The sequence below is a fragment of the Eretmochelys imbricata genome, chromosome 3, assembly GCF_965152235.1.
Source record: "Eretmochelys imbricata isolate rEreImb1 chromosome 3, rEreImb1.hap1, whole genome shotgun sequence".
Lineage (NCBI taxonomy): Eukaryota > Metazoa > Chordata > Testudines > Cheloniidae > Eretmochelys > Eretmochelys imbricata.
Genome location: NC_135574.1, coordinates 155,833,482 through 155,850,245, shown reverse-complemented (window position 1 = coordinate 155,850,245; position 16,764 = coordinate 155,833,482). Strand labels below are relative to the sequence as shown.

Genomic DNA, 16,764 nt, shown 5'->3' with positions numbered 1-16,764 from the left:
AGATACCGCTCTATCTGTGAAGAAATATCAAATGAAAAAAAAGATATAAACAAGATGGAAGAACACAAATAAAACCTTCTATAAAGGAAGGAATTACTACTAAAACAATCTTAAAAATGTCAACCAGTAGGACTCCATAAAGGTCAAGACACTTTGAGAAGCAAGGTTAATCAAAGGTTTTACTTTGTTTATATTATTTGGTTTAATAATTCAATGCAATCTACAGCAGAAGGTTGTTTCAAGGTCAGAAAGTGACCTTTACCACATTTGTAGAATGTGCACTATCCTAGGGAGTCCTAAGTACTGTTTGAAGATACTGAGTTTCTTGATATGTTCACTGTCCAAAACTGCATCTCACAGGATTTTCACCAGGGTTAGTTTCTGAAGCCACTGCTTAGCTGCTGAAATATTACTGACGTGATCAGTTTTTAGTGGACTTGCATGTATCAAAATAAATAACAGATGGGCAATGACCCTAGAACTCACGCCATTTATTTTAACATTATTTAATGTTACTTTTCTCAGTGTTAGCAAATGAAAATAGGTGGGGTGAATATTTTGATGTGCCAATGAAAATGTTATCAAATGAAACAAAAGTACATCAAGAAGGGCAATTAAAATGTATAGGCACTTTTTAAAGTTTACTGAATTTACAGGCACCAAAAGGCTCTATCCGGGTAGGAAAAGGAATATTTCAGAACAGGGACCTGAAAGAGCAGCGACATCCTCACAGAAAGACTGAACAGTTTTTTCTTGAGAAACAAGTCTATAAAAGTCATGTTTTCTGCATTTCTTTGCTCTCATTCTTTATTAAAGAGTCACTGTCAAAATGAAAGCTAGTTCTTTTTTAAAACACAAATAAAGTGGTGTCAGTTACTATACTTACTCCTAAACCCTCTATCAATTTTTGTGGTTTTATAACCACATTTTCCTAGGTTTAAGGTGTTTTTCTCTCCTTTGTTACTGTGTGAAAAACCCTGTAGCAAAGCAGTGAAACTGAATATACAAGTGCTATCAAATGCACAAATCTGAGAGAAAAATAATTTTCTGCTGTAGCTGAAAGATCAGAAATCTTAAATGTCACTTTTAACAATAGCAGGTAATAAGTTTTAAAACATCATATTTTTAAGTTGCCAGTATATCTAATGTCGTTTGTTTCTTGTAATTTGAGTAACATGAAAGAAATTGCTGGAAAATGCTAACTGATCAAAACCACAACTTTTCAGGGAAACCTACAGGTTTTGATGACTCTTTCGTCTCTTTCGTCAGGAAGGCTTCTCAGGTCCACAATGGAAGATCTGGTCAAAACAAGATAAGAGTACCCTAACCACTGATTAGTGTGGGGTTGGCCTCTTTTTTTGCAAAAAAATTCCCAAAAGGTCTTGGTTTCGTTCCATATTGGAACGAAAACAAATGTTGAAACCTTACATTTTTTTGCAAAACAGAATTTTCACTTTCCAACCAGCCCTTGCTAGAATGGAATATTTTAGACTTCTGTAGGCATTTATTTTACTAAAGAGTCTGGAAATATTTAAGCCTGTTAAGGCCTAAAATAAAGCTGCATAAAAAGGAGAAATTTGCATATGGTACTTCAAACCTCAATTTTTTAAGAAAGTGGTACATTAAAGTTTGGGAACCACTATTGTAGCCCATAATACTGTTTATGATATTGCAAGAGGTTGTTCAGGGAATAAAATGTGATGTCACAGAGGATCAGGTCTTCAGGCTGGAAATATGAAGAAATCACAGTAAAATGAGACTGTTTTCATTCAACGGTCACTGACAAAAAAACAAACAAGAGGGAATAAAAATAAAATACAAATAGACAGAAATGTTTCTAGTTTAAAAGCTTCTCTAACCTTGTGTGAGGTCTGAATAGTTCTGTATCATAATGCAGCCTAACAAAATATTTTTTTAATGATACTAGTTAAAAGCAGATGTATTTGTTTAAAAGGAACAGCTTATCCAGCTACAAGTGTTGCTGATTTCCTGTATCCACTGTCTGTTAGAAAGATCATAGAATCATGCAAATGTAGGGCTAGAAGGGACCGTGAGTAGTCATCAAGTCCAGCCCCCTGAACTGAGGTAGGACAAGGTAAACCTCGGTTTCAGAGTAGCAGCCATGTCAGTCTGTATCCGAGACCATCCCCCACAGGTGTTTGTCCAACCTGTTCTTAAAAGCCTTCAGTGATAAGGATTCCACATCCTCCCTTGGAAGCCTGTACCAGAGCTTCACTAGCCTTACAATTGGAAAGTTTTCCTAGTATCTAACCCAAATTTCCCCTGCTGCAAATTAAGCCCATCACTTCTTGTCCTATCTCCAGTGGACATGGAGAACAGGTCCTCCCTCAGTCTTTTTTCAAGACTAAGCATGCCCAGGTTTTTAACCTTTACTCATACATCTGGTTTTGTAACCCTTTTATCATTTTTGTTGCTCTCCTCTGGACTCTCTCCTCAGTTAATTCACATTTTTCCTAAAGTTAGGCAACCAGAACTGGACACAGTACTCCAGCTGAGCCCTCACCAATGCCAAGTACAGTGGGACAAATACTTCTTGTATCTTAAATACAACACTCCCGTTAATACACCCCAGAATGATATTTACCTTTTTCACATCTATATCATGCTCTTGACTCACACTTGATTTGTGATCCACTACACCCCCCAGATCCTTTTCAGCAGTACTAGCATCTAGCCAGTTACTCCCCATTTCGTAGTTGTGTATTTGATTTTTCCTTTCTGCATTAAGTACTTGGGCACTTGTCTTTACTGAATTTCATCTTGTTGATTTTAGACTCATTCTCTACTTCGTCAAGGTTGTTTTACATTCTAATCCTGTCCTCCAAAGTGCTTGTAATCCCTCCGCCCCCAGTTTGGTGTCATCCTCAAATTTTATGAGCATCCTCCCCACTCCATTATCCAAATCATTAATGACAACATTGAATAGTACAGGACCCAGGACTGACCACTGCAAGACCTCCTGAGATACACCCTCACAGCAAACCATTAACTACACTGAGTACAGTATTTCAACCAGTTGTGTACCAACCTTATAGTAATTTCATCTAGACCAAATTTTTCTGAATTTGCTTATAAGAAAGCCATGTGGGACTGTCTCAAAAACCTTACTAAAAATCAAGATGTATCACATCTACTCCTTCCTTCCTATCCACTAGACCAGTAACCCTGTCAAAGAAAGAAATTAGGTTGGCTGATATAATTTGTTCTTGACAAAGCCATGCTGGCTATTATAAATCTATCATCTTCCAGGGGCTTAGAAATAGATTTTTAATAGTTTGTTCCACTATCTTTCCAGATATCAAATTGAGGCTAAGTGGTCTATAATTTCGGGGTCCTCTTTGTTCTCTTTTTTAAAGATCGGTACTATGTTTGTCCTTCTCCATTTCTCTGAGACTTCACCCGTCCTCCATGGAGTTCTCTAAGATATTAATTGCTTCAGCTAGTTCTTTAAGTACTCTAGGATGAATTCCATCAGGCCCTGCAGACTTGAATACACTACATCTAACTTATCTAAATATTCCTTAACCCACTCCTTCCCTAGTTTGACTTGTGTTCCTTCCGCCTTGCTGTTAATATTAATCGTGTTGAATGTTTGGTCATAATCTACCTTTTTTAGTGAAGGCTGAAGCAAAACATCCATGAAACACGTCAGCCTTCTTGATATCAGTTATTTGCTCTCCTTCACCAATGTAATGTCTACTTTTCTAGACAGGTCCACAGGATATAAAAGAAACTATTTTAAGTTCCTTTTCATTTACATATATTTAGCCATCAGTTTAAAATGATCTAAATGAACAAATACAGACAGGAGATATGGGGTGTGGAAATGGGATAAAGAAGAGATGTAACAACAGCCAAGAGCATGACAGGTTATATGATACGTATTTTATGAAATTATGGGTTTTTTACTTGACAATATTTTCTTTTTCCCCCTCCACAAAAGCAAGAGTAGATGTTTAGTAATGGAAGCAGTAAAATTTTAGAAAAGACTAGGAGAAGGATAGAAGTTGTTTGGTGTACTGAAGGATAAATCCAAGATTCTAGAATGTAAGCTTTCCTGAAATCAAGTGGAGAAAACTAGTCTGGCATCCCAGTGTAAACTGCCTCACAATCTTTCAGCATCTTGACTTAATCCACAGCTATAGAGCTGAAGACAGGCTGTGTCATGATTACAGGAGGCAACATCTCCCACATCTCAAATAATGACTGCTTGCTTTGTTGGCAAACTAGAAACCCATACGCGTTTCTTAAACCTCCTAGTAACAATGAAAAAGCCTGTAAGACCAGCTATCACTAACAGTTCTGTAAATAGGTTTCAGAGTAGCAGCTGTGTTAGTCTGTATCTGCAAAATGAAAAGGAGGACTTGTGGCACCTTAGAGACTAACAAGTATATTTGAGCATAAGCTTTCGTGAGCTACAGCTCACTTCATCGGATGCATTCAGTGGAAAAATTATGATAACCAAACATGTAGTTAAATAGGGAGGGCTCATGGACTGAACTAGGGGGGACTTCTAGTAATCAGGTATCCTAGGGGAAGAATGAACATCCTTTCTATAGAAATTCCTCTAAAAAAGAACGTTGGTGGGTTTTTGGGTTTGTTTTTTTGTATTTTGTACTGCAGTAGTGCCTAAGGGTTCTAATCAGAGTCCCATTGTACTAGTCACTGAACAGACATTTTGTGCAGTGACTGACACAAAGGGGTCCTCATCCCTGATTGGGGCCCTTAGGTGCTACTGCAATGCAATTAAATAAATAAAAGCCCTTTTTAGTGGTAATGTTGTAGACAGGTCCCCCAACAGCTACGCCAGGGACATGAGAGATTTTAGGTATTTCAAAATGGCAGGCTGCAGTTTGAAATTTAATGGTGAATAATAACACCCATTTGTCACTTTTCCTGTGGCACTTAATGAAGTAGAATAATTTGTCTTTTTATTTTCAAAGTTCTTTACTTCCAAACTCTCAGATAAAGAAACCAAATATACAGATGGAAAATTACTCCAGGACATATTACATCTGACCTTTCCAAACTGAATGCAGCTTCTGTTACATATTTATTAAGTATAGGAACCAAATCTTGCACTCAAATACTTTTTTTTTTTCATAGCTATTAAGGTCAGAAGGCACCATTATGATCATCTAGTCTGACCTCCTGCACACGCATTCCTGCAATAAACCTCCCACCTATGTCTGTGCTACTGAAGTCCTCAAATCATGGTTTAAAGACTTCAAGGTGCAGAGAATCCTCCAGCAAGTGACCCGTGCCCCATGCTACAGAGAAAGGCGAAAAAACCCCAGGGCCTCTTCCAATCTGCCCTGGAGGAAAATTCCTTCCCGACCCCAAATATGGAGAGCAGCTGAACCCTGAGCATGTGGGCAAGATTCAACAGCCAGATACTACAGAGAATTCTTTCCTGGGTAACTAAGATCCAACCCCACCTAACATCCCATCACAGGCCATTGGGCCTATTTACCATGAATAGTTAAAGATCAATTAATTGCCAAAATCATGTTATCCCATCATACCATCTCCTCCATAAACTTATTGAATTTAACCTTGAAGCCAGATAGGTCTTTTGCCCCCACTGCTTCCCTTGGAAGGCTGTTCCAGAACTTCACTCCTCTGATGGTTAGAAACCTTTGTCTAATTTCAAGTCTAAACTTCCCGATGGCCAGTTTATATCCATTTGTTCTTGTGCTCACATTGGTACTAAGCTTAAATAATTCCTCTCCCTGCCACATACTTCAACTGAGCAGAGCAAAGAGACTGCTCTGTAAGCCTTGCATAACTTGTAATTTTGATCTAGTTTTGTGATACAGACTGACCCTTAAAGTGATTTAAATTAACTTCCACCTGCCTTGTAGGACAGAGGCAAAAGCAATGTACAGACAACTAGCCCTGGTGCAGCTTTTTTTCACATTACGTCTCTAAAGGAAAAGCTTAAAGAAGTCTGACCAAATACAATATTTTGACTGGCAGAGACAGTTCAGTAGTCTTACTCTAATTTACTATCAGAGAAAACTGTAAAGATGATTAGTTTTGCCTTAGCTAACAGCTGAAGAAAAGCTTTACCCTGGGGTCATACGAAGCACTTAGAGATGAGGGAACAAACTAAAAAAAAAAAAAACTAGGAGTACTTCTCTACCGTGTTAAAAAAAAAAATCAATAATTCTCTTTGGATTATAGTTTGAAGAACTCTCGCCCTGTTATCACTTTTATTAATAAAACTGTGTTTTGATCCATGTGTCATCTAAATTAAAATACATTCAAATCAAATGTCTGCCATTAGGCTTACCTTAACTTTCAAAGCATGAAAGATGAAGCTAGTTTGACTGGCACTAAATACACAATGAAAATGTATTCAATGCAAATATATGGTTATTAATAAATTCTGAATATAGATAAGCATCCTTCACCTTGACTGGGAAGGAAAGCGAGAAATCACTTCACTTCAGGTTCAAACAGAGTCTTGTTATCCTGGGTGGGTGTAACAGTACTTTTGTTTGAGTACCATCTTCTTTAAAACACTATGGTTGCAAAGAAATGCTTTAAAATGTGACTAAGTCACCTATGCAGTGACATCTGCCTGTTTACTCTACAAGTTTTCTTATTCCACACTCATCACCATAGTATGTAAGCACCTTCCGTTAGTGCATTAAGCAACATGACCAATATCTGCCACATATTTGTTCACTCCCCTAGCGGTGAAGCGTATGCAATAGAGTGCCTGATTTGGGGAGGGTTTTTTGTTTGCTTTTTTAAAAAATATCTGGTCACAGAGACCACAAGGCCCCTGTCCCTTTTAAAGCCCCCTGAACTTTAGAGACGGCAAAGATAAAAAAAATGCACTTTGAGTGAAAGATGGTGAGGTTTATGATGGGCCCAGTTTTCCCATCGTTACTTATTGGGTTTCTATCTTCAGGAAGGACTGAAACCATTTTAGTCACCACTTACAACTCATTTCTGCCCTACCACACATTGCCAAAACTTCCCAGAAGACAGTGCGCTGCACAGTGGCAGACGGCACACTAGTATACCTACCCATAGTGCACCGTACTGTGCATCAACACAAGCACTCCTCATGAGTACACACAGCACAGACAAGGAGCCAAATATGTACATGCACAAGCAATACACTAACAGCAGAATCTTTATTCTAATATAACTTGTGTCAACCTAAGTTTGTAGCGTAGACATGGCTTTCGCTATTTTACTGTTCATCAAAGCATTTGAGAAGCGAGGCAAACGGGAGAGCATCATTACTTTCTCTTTTCAGGTCCAGATCAACTGCTCTATAAAGAAACCCACAAATTAGTTAGCCCTCTTCAGATTCAGTAATGGTCTTATGGTTCTTGACAATTTGTATATGCTGAAATAGTTTGCCTAACCATGCTCATTCTTTGGAACAGAGAAAACTCCATCTACAAGTTACATGAGAGATTTCTCTAGACTGATCATGTTTATGACCATTTCTAAGGCAAGCTTCCACAGAATGTTTAGTCTGAAACTGACCATTCTAGGTTCGATATACCACCATCCAGAGTTCAGCATTAGGAAACAATAGTTTTAATATCATAACATTCTGTGCTAACACTGTCAGCTTTAGATGGGTTTAACCTCACCCAACATACTTGTTTTAAATTATATATTTAGATTACACACAAAAATACATTTAAAGAATATTAAGACTGAGAAAAGTCAAGCAGACATAAGAACAAACAGTATTAAGGCTTCTCTTGGCTATGCATTGTGCTACCGTCTTTAACTACTCAATCAGATTTTAGAGTAACAGCCGTGTTAGTCTGTATTCGCAAAAAGAAAAGGAGTACTTGTGGCACCTTAGAGACTAACCAATTTATTTGAGCATGAGCTTTCGTGAGCTACAGCTCACTTCATCAGATGTATACCGTGGAAACTGCAGCAGACTTTATATATACACAGAGAATATGAAACAATACCTCCTCCCACCCCACTGTCCTGCTGGTAATAGCTTATCTAAAGTAATCTTCAGGTTAGGCCATTTCCAGCACAAATCCAGGTTTTCTCACCCTCCACCCCCCCACACAAATTCACTCTCCTGCTGGTGATAGCCCATCCAAAGTGACAACTCTTTACACAATGTGCATGATAATGAAGTTAGGCCATTTCCTGCACAAATCCAGGTTCTCTCACTCCCTCACCCCCCTCCAAAAACCACCCCCATACACACACAGACTCACTCTCCTGCTGGTAATAGCTCGTCCAAACTGACCACTCTCCAAGTTTAAATCCAAGTTAAACCAGAACATCTGGGGGGAGGGGGGGGTAGGAAAAAACAAGAGGAAATAGGCTACCTTGCATAATGACTTAGCCACTCCCAGTCTCTATTTAAGCCTAAATTAATAGTATCCAATTTGCAAATGAATTCCAATTCAGCAGTTTCTCGCTGGAGTCTGGATTTGAAGTTTTTTTGTTTTAAGATAGCGACCTTCATGTCTGTGATTGCGTGACCAGAGAGATTGAAGTGTTCTCCGACTGGTTTATGAATGTTATAATTCTTGACATCTGATTTGTGTCCATTTATTCTTTTACGTAGAGACTGTCCAGTTTGACCAATGTACATGGCAGAGGGGCATTGCTGGCACATGATGGCATAAATCACATTGGTGGATGTGCAGGTGAACGAGCCTCTGATAGTGTGGCTGATGTTATTAGGCCCTGTGATGGTGTCCCCTGAATAGATATGTGGGCACAATTGGCAACGGGCTTTGTTGCAAGGATAAGTTCCTGGGTTAGTGGTTCTGTTGTGTGGTATGTGGTTGTTGGTGAGTATTTGCTTCAGGTTGCGGGGCTGTCTGTAGGCAAGGACTGGCCTGTCTCCCAAGATTTGTGAGAGTGTTGGGTCATCCTTTAGGATAGGTTGTAGATCCTTAATAATGCGTTGGAGGGGTTTTAGTTGGGGGCTGAAGGTGACGGCTAGTGGCGTTCTGTTATTTTCTTTGTTAGGCCTGTCCTGTAGTAGGTAACTTCTGGGAACTCTTCTGGCCCTATCAATCTGTTTCTTTACTTCCGCAGGTGGGTATTGTAGTTGTAAGAAAGCTTGACAGAGATCTTGTAGGTGTTTGTCTCTGTCTGAGGGGTTGGAGCAAATGCGGTTGTATCGCAGAGCTTGGCTGTAGACGATGGATCGTGTGGTGTGGTCAGGGTGAAAGCTGGAGGCATGCAGGTAGGAATAGCGGTCAGTAGGTTTCCGGTATAGGGTGGTGTGTATGTGACCATTGTTTATTAGCACTGTAGTGTCCAGGAAGTGGATCTCTTGTGTGGACTGGACCAGGCTGAGGTTGATGGTGGGATGGAAATTGTTGAAATCATGGTGGAATTCCTCAAGGGCTTCTTTTCCATGGGTCCAGATGATGAAGATGTCATCAATATAGCGCAAGTAGAGTAGGGGCTTTAGGGGATGAGAGCTGAGGAAGCGTTGTTCTAAATCAGCCATAAAAATGTTGGCATATTGTGGGGCCATGCGGGTACCCATAGCAGTGCTGCTGATCTGAAGGTATACATTGTCCCCAAATGTGAAATAGTTATGGGTAAGGACAAAGTCACAAAGTTCAGCCACCAGGTTAGCCGTGACATTATCGGGGATAGTGTTCCTGACGGCTTGTAGTCCATCTTTGTGTGGAATGTTGGTGTAGAGGGCTTCTACATCCATAGTGGCCAGGATGGTGTTATCAGGAAGATCACCGATGGATTGAAGTTTCCTCAGGAAGTCAGTGGTGTCTCGAAGGTAGCTGGGAGTGCTGGTAGCGTAGGGCCTGAGGAGGGAGTCTACATAGCCAGACAATCCTGCTGTCAGGGTGCCAATGCCTGAAATGATGGGGCGCCCAGGAGTTCCAGGTTTATGGATCTTGGGTAGTAGATAGAATATCCCAGGTCGGGGTTCCAGGGGTGTGTCTGTGTGGATTTGATCTTGTGCTTTTTCAGGAAGTTTCTTGAGCAAATGCTGTAGTTGCTTTTGGTAACTCTCAGTGGGATCACATCAGTGATCTTCCTGAAGCAAATACTTCAACCTGAAGCAAATACTCACCAACAACCACATACCACACAACAGAACCACTAACCCAGGAACTTATCCTTGCAACAAAGCCCGTTGCCAATTGTGCCCACATATCTATTCAGGGGACACCATCACAGGGCCTAATAACATCAGCCACACTATCAGAGGCTCGTTCACCTGCACATCCACCAATGTGATTTATGCCATCATGTGCCAGCAATGCCCCTCTGCCATGTACATTGGTCAAACTGGACAGTCTCTACGTAAAAGAATAAATGGACACAAATCAGATGTCAAGAATTATAACATTCATAAACCAGTCGGAGAACACTTCAATCTCTCTGGTCACGCAATCACAGACATGAAGGTCGCTATCTTAAAACAAAAAAACTTCAAATCCAGACTCCAGCGAGAAACTGCTGAATTGGAATTCATTTGCAAATTGGATACTATTAATTTAGGCTTAAATAGAGACTGGGAGTGGCTAAGTCATTATGCAAGGTAGCCTATTTCCTCTTGTTTTTTCCTACCCCCCCCTCCCCCCAGATGTTCTGGTTTAACTTGGATTTAAACTTGGAGAGTGGTCAGTTTGGACGAGCTATTACCAGCAGGAGAGTGAGTCTGTGTGTGTATGGGGGTGGTTTTTGGAGGGGGGTGAGGGAGTGAGAGAACCTGGATTTGTGCAGGAAATGGCCTAACTTCATTATCATGCACATTGTGTAAAGAGTTGTCACTTTGGATGGGCTATCACCAGCAGGAGAGTGAATTTGTGTGGGGGGCGTGGAGGGTGAGAAAACCTGGATTTGTGCTGGAAATGGCCTAACCTGAAGATTACTTTAGATAAGCTATTACCAGCAGGACAGTGGGGTGGGAGGAGGTATTGTTTCATATTCTCTGTGTATATATAAAGTCTGCTGCAGTTTCCACGGTATACATCTGATGAAGTGAGCTGTAGCTCACGAAAGCTCATGCTCAAATAAATTGGTTAGTCTCTAAGGTGCCACAAGTACTCCTTTTCTTCAATCAGATTTTATTTTTTCCATAGTATGCCCACCTCATTCACGTCACAGAATGGACCACACTCATTTAATGAGTGGCTATTCAATATTTTGTTTTATCCTCACTAATCACACACTTGGACTATTAAAATTAGTAATTTGTTCATGTTTCACTATAGAGTTATGAGACCCATAGAATCCAAATGCTTCACAGTTGTTTATTTTCATAGCCCCTCTGTGAGATAAGAGGATAGAATCCCCATTTTACAGCTCAAGAATTGAGGCAGAGAGAGTAAGGTCAAAAGACTAATTTTTGATGTCCAATTTGAGATGCCTATGGCCTGATTTTTCAAGGTGCTTAGCATTATATAGCACTTAATGATCAAAGTACAGTGCTAAATGACTTCAGTTGCAGCTGTGCATGCTCAGCACTTCTGCAAATCAGACACCAAGCTCTAGAGCTGGGCACTCAGAAAATAAGGAATACACAATTAGTGATGACCTGGGAAACATTTAGTTGACATAACTTGCCTAACATCACATAAGAATTCTGGCACAGCCAGGGATTGAATTAAATGTTCCCGTGTGGCACTCAACTGTTGGAACTAAGAAATCATCCTTTTTCTTCCTGAAATGTTGGACCTCATTCACCACACACCTTCCAACAACATCTGTAATAAATAAGACAGGGGTCCTACAGACAACCATCTCCTTCACTACACAACCCTGATTCATCCCCAGAGCCTGGCCCATCCTGTGTAGTGAATAGAAGCAGGAGTCCTGTTGAAAAAATAGTATATGATTACTGCTGAATCATACTGCATACTGTGAAGAATGTGGGAGATGTATGTAACATTTTATAAACATGTCCATCCGTTTCATTGTTATTGTATTGTTTCATATACAATTACAAAGGGTTAATTCCAGCAGGAGTACTGGCATGCTCCCAAGGAACGGGACCATAGCTTCAGACTGCCCCAATAATCAGTATTTAACAGGAAAATGCAGACATCGTGCCCTTCAATCGCTCCCTTTACAGTTTACATCTATTCCCGATGAGATCAACTGTCTGGCTGCTGACCCCAGTGGGAGGTCCCCACTTGTAACCTCAGAAGTGGGGAGCCTTCAAGCAGGAACATAGAACAAAGAACTTTGCACTCAGAGACATTGAAGCACAGGGAGGATGACATAGGGACCACAGAGAAACAGACTGAACCGCAGCCTCCAGAATGGGGTACCTGGGAGAAGATAAGCCTACCTAAGCTTTAGGTAAGACAAATGCAGATAGACTATTCAGTTAAAGCCTTTTTTCTTGTAATGCTTTTTTCCTGCTGTTAAGAACAAACAATACTTTATTTTGAAAAACCTGTTCTGGATCACACTGGTCACAGATCTCAAGCAAAGACTATGGACAGCCAAATCCAGTCAGGCCTGCTGAATAATCACAGTTGGTACACAAGGCGCTGCAGCCCAGTACCCTTTTGAAGTGGAAGAATTGCAAGATTCCACCTCAGAAAGGTAAAAGTCTAAAACCTGGAGAAGGCACACTCAGTGATGCACGAAAATATCAGAGGTGCAGCCAGCTCTGAATTGCAACACATACAAACAAGAGCTACAAATTAAGATTCTACAAGCAACACTAATTCTCGCATCTTGAGTGCTTGACTTTGCAACCTCAACATTCTTTTAACATTAAATACATAGGATATTACGTGGAAAAATAAAAAGCAAGCTAAAAACCCAAGAATTTAATATTGTGGATCCATAACGATCCTCACACAGGTCATCAGCAGAGTCAGAACCTTTAGATTTACAGCACACGCCTCTACAATGCAAGACAATCAAGTAAATGGTAGAAGCAGCAGCAGGCTGTTATCCTGTATATGGGCCAGCCACACAGTGTCCTAAGTTCAATTCCAGGTTCTAGAGGAAATTGTACTCTAGTGGTTACAGACTATTCTGCCCCTACCTCCGACTCCCTGATCCCCAGCCAGCTCATGCCTCACTCTGTTCCTATCCCTCCTTCTCCCCGGCTCTTATTTCTTTCCCCCCAGCTTCTGTCCCTACTACCTCTGCCCCTTAGCCCTCTATATTCCAGTCAGGCTGTTTCCTCCTCCTCCATGCTGTCTGGGCACTAGCAGGTACAGCACTGAAAGCACAGGAAGGAGTCTCCCTACAGTCAGTTCTGCTGCCTCGCACCACAGCAGCCCCTGGTAGTCATGGGAAGGAAGTGCAGGGAAATGCCTTCTCAGCCCCTTCAGCCCTGGGATAGAGCATGCTCAGTCACTCTGTGAGGATGGCACACACACAGTTTAGTTGATGCATAGATGGTATGGGGGAGCATGTGCTAAGTGAGATTTTCAGAGGCTTATTATAACTTGGACAGATTTTCACAGGGATGGCAAAATGCATTAAACACACAGTCTTATCATGGAAAGCATTCGGAAGCCTTAACGATAGACAGCTACAAACTCTGCCTATAGTTTTGCCCTTTGTATATTTATTTTTTAAAATAAATATCTAGGTACTTACATGGGTCTCAGCACCTATTTTTTTTCTCTTTATGCTTAGAATTGTACCCAAATGTTTCAGTGACTGGTGCTCTACAAATACCCCCTAGAAAGAAAGCAAGCATAATTTCAAATACCATAAACATATTGAAAAGAGTAAAGCTAATCAAAACAAGCAGATTAATGGGTGCACAAACCAAACATTAAAGCTGTAATTAACCCAAAAGCTTGTGTTTCAGGTTAATACAGTGTAATTGTGTATTCAGAGTATAACCCCTTAACCAACAGTCCAGACTGAACTTAAAAAAGTAAAGGAAAAAAAACAGTAAATCCAATCATTTTTTAATATGCTTCACAAGCCAATTGTAGCTTTTTATCTAAATCCTAGCTCATTATATTTACATGGGTATCTAACACACTTTGCTATATTCTTCCGCTGCAGCAACACAATACTGCATAGTGCTATTAATTACTCTTAAGGTGCAGATTTAGACAGAAAAAAGGTAATATGATAATACTGAAATTTAATCTTCCTATTTTTTTCTCTTGTTAAAACATTAATTTTATCTTATTTTAAAACTACAAGGTATTGATGAATGCAAATTTATGGAGTTTGAGGATTAAAAGACAAAGCATTGTGACTGTTTACCTTTATGATCTTCCTGCTAACTAAAATTTTTAACCAGATACTCATTTCCTCATTCTGCTGTGTTGGGGAACCACCTCCCAATCAGAACCTAAAAGAGACAATCTTAAGAGAAAACAAAATATTTTTCCCTTAAGGAGAGGTGAGAGGAGGGGGAGAAAAAAATAAGTCCTCTTGATTTTCACATTTATGAGATTTACTTGGAATTTAAGTGACCTTGCTCCAGAGGAGTAGTTGAAATGCTTTAATTAAGCCACTTTTTCTGGACGCATACTTCCTTAAGAATATTTTTAATATAACTCAATATTGGCTGCATCTTTCTTGACAGCTGGTATTTCCTTAACAGACTGTCTCAAATGGCTTATATAAAACATTCTTTCTAAAATTCATTTCCTTTCTATGTAAGAAGTTAATACAGCAAGAGAAAACAAGAATGTTTTAGGCCTTGTGGGATATACCAACAAGTTTTGTTTTAAAACTATCTGAATGTTTTTGTAGAAATGCTCACCCAGCTGTAATTTAGTGTTTGAAAAATGGAATGCTTAACTGCAATTCTGCTTCTCTGTAGATCGAATTCCAACAGGATTTTCACTCTTAGTTCTTACCTCTGTAGCATAAGTCTGGTGGAAACCCAACAGCTCTTGATAATGTTAAACCCCGATGGGCAAACAGTAAGAGTAGGGATATTACTACTCTGTTACCGTTACCTATGCAAAGATAACATGTCCATGGTTTTCTACCCAACAGGGGTAAAAAGGATGTCCAGGAAAGAGCTCCCATGGTAAGATGGAGAGGTGCCCTCATTTCTGAGTGATCAAAGGCCAGACTCTCAACCCGATGAGCTCAATGTTGGCCATTTGCAATAGACTGGTACCTCCTGAACCAGTACGAGGTTATTGCATTCTTCTAAATCACTATCTCTCCTAGCTTTACTAAGACCTTTTATACAAGATGGACTGGCATAGAGAAGCCTTCTTCAGTGGAGGAGAAGCATTTACAGGGGACGGCATACCTGCCTCACACTCTATCCTGATATCTGTTCAAAGTTCTTTTAGAGTTGGGAAAACTCTATCAGTCTCAGTGCAAAGAAACTAATACCCAGGAGTGAGAATCCTGGCAAATGACATATTTACAGAAGGTGGTTATTACAGTCCTTATAGCAGATGCAATTGGTAAGCTTCAGTACAGATTGTGAACATTTAGCTAACTGGCTGGTAGGCTGTAACAGTAAGATCAGTCTTGGCAGAAAGAAGAATTCCCCAACAATAAGTTAAATTTTTTTGGGTGTTGTCCCATTGGCTCTCATGAAAACATTTTAAGTTTGTTAGATCAGACCATTTTTTCAAGTCAACAGTAAGTGGAAATTTCTCTTAAAGCAATGTTCTACAATAAAAGTCTATATGAATAAAGTGGCAAAGAGTCCTGTGGCACCTTATAGACTAACAGACGTATTGGCGCATAAGCTTTCGTGGGTGAATACCCACTTTGTCGGATGCATGTGACACACATCCGACGAAGTGGGTATTCACCCACGATAGCTTATGCGCCAATATGTCTGTTAGTCTATAAGGTGCCACAGGACTCTTTGCCGCTTTTACAGATCCAGACTAACACACCTATCCCTCTGATATAGGAATAAAGCACATGCAATATAGACAAATGAAGCACAATTTCCTAAATTGAAATTCTGCAAAAACTTTAGGTATTTGGTTCCCAATAATTGTTTTATGTTGCCACGTAGAATGGTAAGAAAGCTGCCTTATTGTTCATATGAAAGGAGTAACTTCCACTAAATCCTAAAGCTACCAAGAAGGAGCTTTTCTAAACCTAAGTTTTCCTATTTCTTAATTAGTCAAAGATGTAATGTGCTTCCAATATTTTAGCAAAGAGCTCCCACAAAAATTCTCTTTGGCTGTTACACCCTGTGTTTCAAGATTCAGAGCGGAGAAATAATGAACATGGTGAAATTATTAATCTTAAAAAAAAAAATTTAAAAAAATATGGTCTCAAGCAGAGGAAGGGGGAAAAGTCAGCACTACTGGGCAAACTTCTAAGTGCAATTTGCAGGAAAGAATGAAGGACAGTTACTTCCCCTAGAGTAACTCTGGTTCTTCAAGACATTGTCAGTGTGGATCCCACTATGGGTGCACAGGTGCCTCATGGGTGTGTGATCAGATTTGTTTGAAAGCCATATCCATCAGTGCAAGGTGTGACAAAGTTCCTGCTCTACCTTGGTGGGTCTTGCGCTTATTGGTGGATTTGCTCACCTTGGAGCTTCACAGCAGCCTTCAGCTTGGCCGTTTTTCTGAATTCACAGTCCAGGTCGACTCCTCCTGTGTCTGACCAGGAGTTGGGAGGATTTGGGGGCAACCTGGGCCTGCCCTCTACTCCAGGTTCCAACCCAGGGCCCTGTGGAATGCAGCTGTCTAGAGTGCCTCTTGGAACAGCTGTGCAACAGCTACAACTCTCTGGGCTACTTCCCCATGGCCTCCTCCCAACACCTTCTTTATCCTCACCACAGGATCTTCCTCCTGGTGTCTGATAATGCTTGTA

At 40.2% G+C, this 16,764-nt stretch overlaps 1 protein-coding gene across 5 annotated transcripts in view; it reads right to left on the bottom strand.

Annotated features, from left to right (window-relative positions):
- The window catches only part of LCLAT1 (lysocardiolipin acyltransferase 1), a 210,108-nt gene that overhangs the window by 158,120 nt on the left and 35,224 nt on the right, over window positions 1-16,764 (bottom strand). Inside the window, exon 1 of one of the 5 annotated variants that reach the window (XM_077813650.1) lies at window positions 13,588-13,668. The exons of the other annotated variants lie outside the window; for them this stretch is intronic. The gene's annotated coding sequence lies outside the window, so the exon portion shown is untranslated. Of the gene's footprint in view, window positions 1-13,587; window positions 13,669-16,764 lie in introns of those variants that run through there. 5 annotated transcript variants of the gene reach the window in all.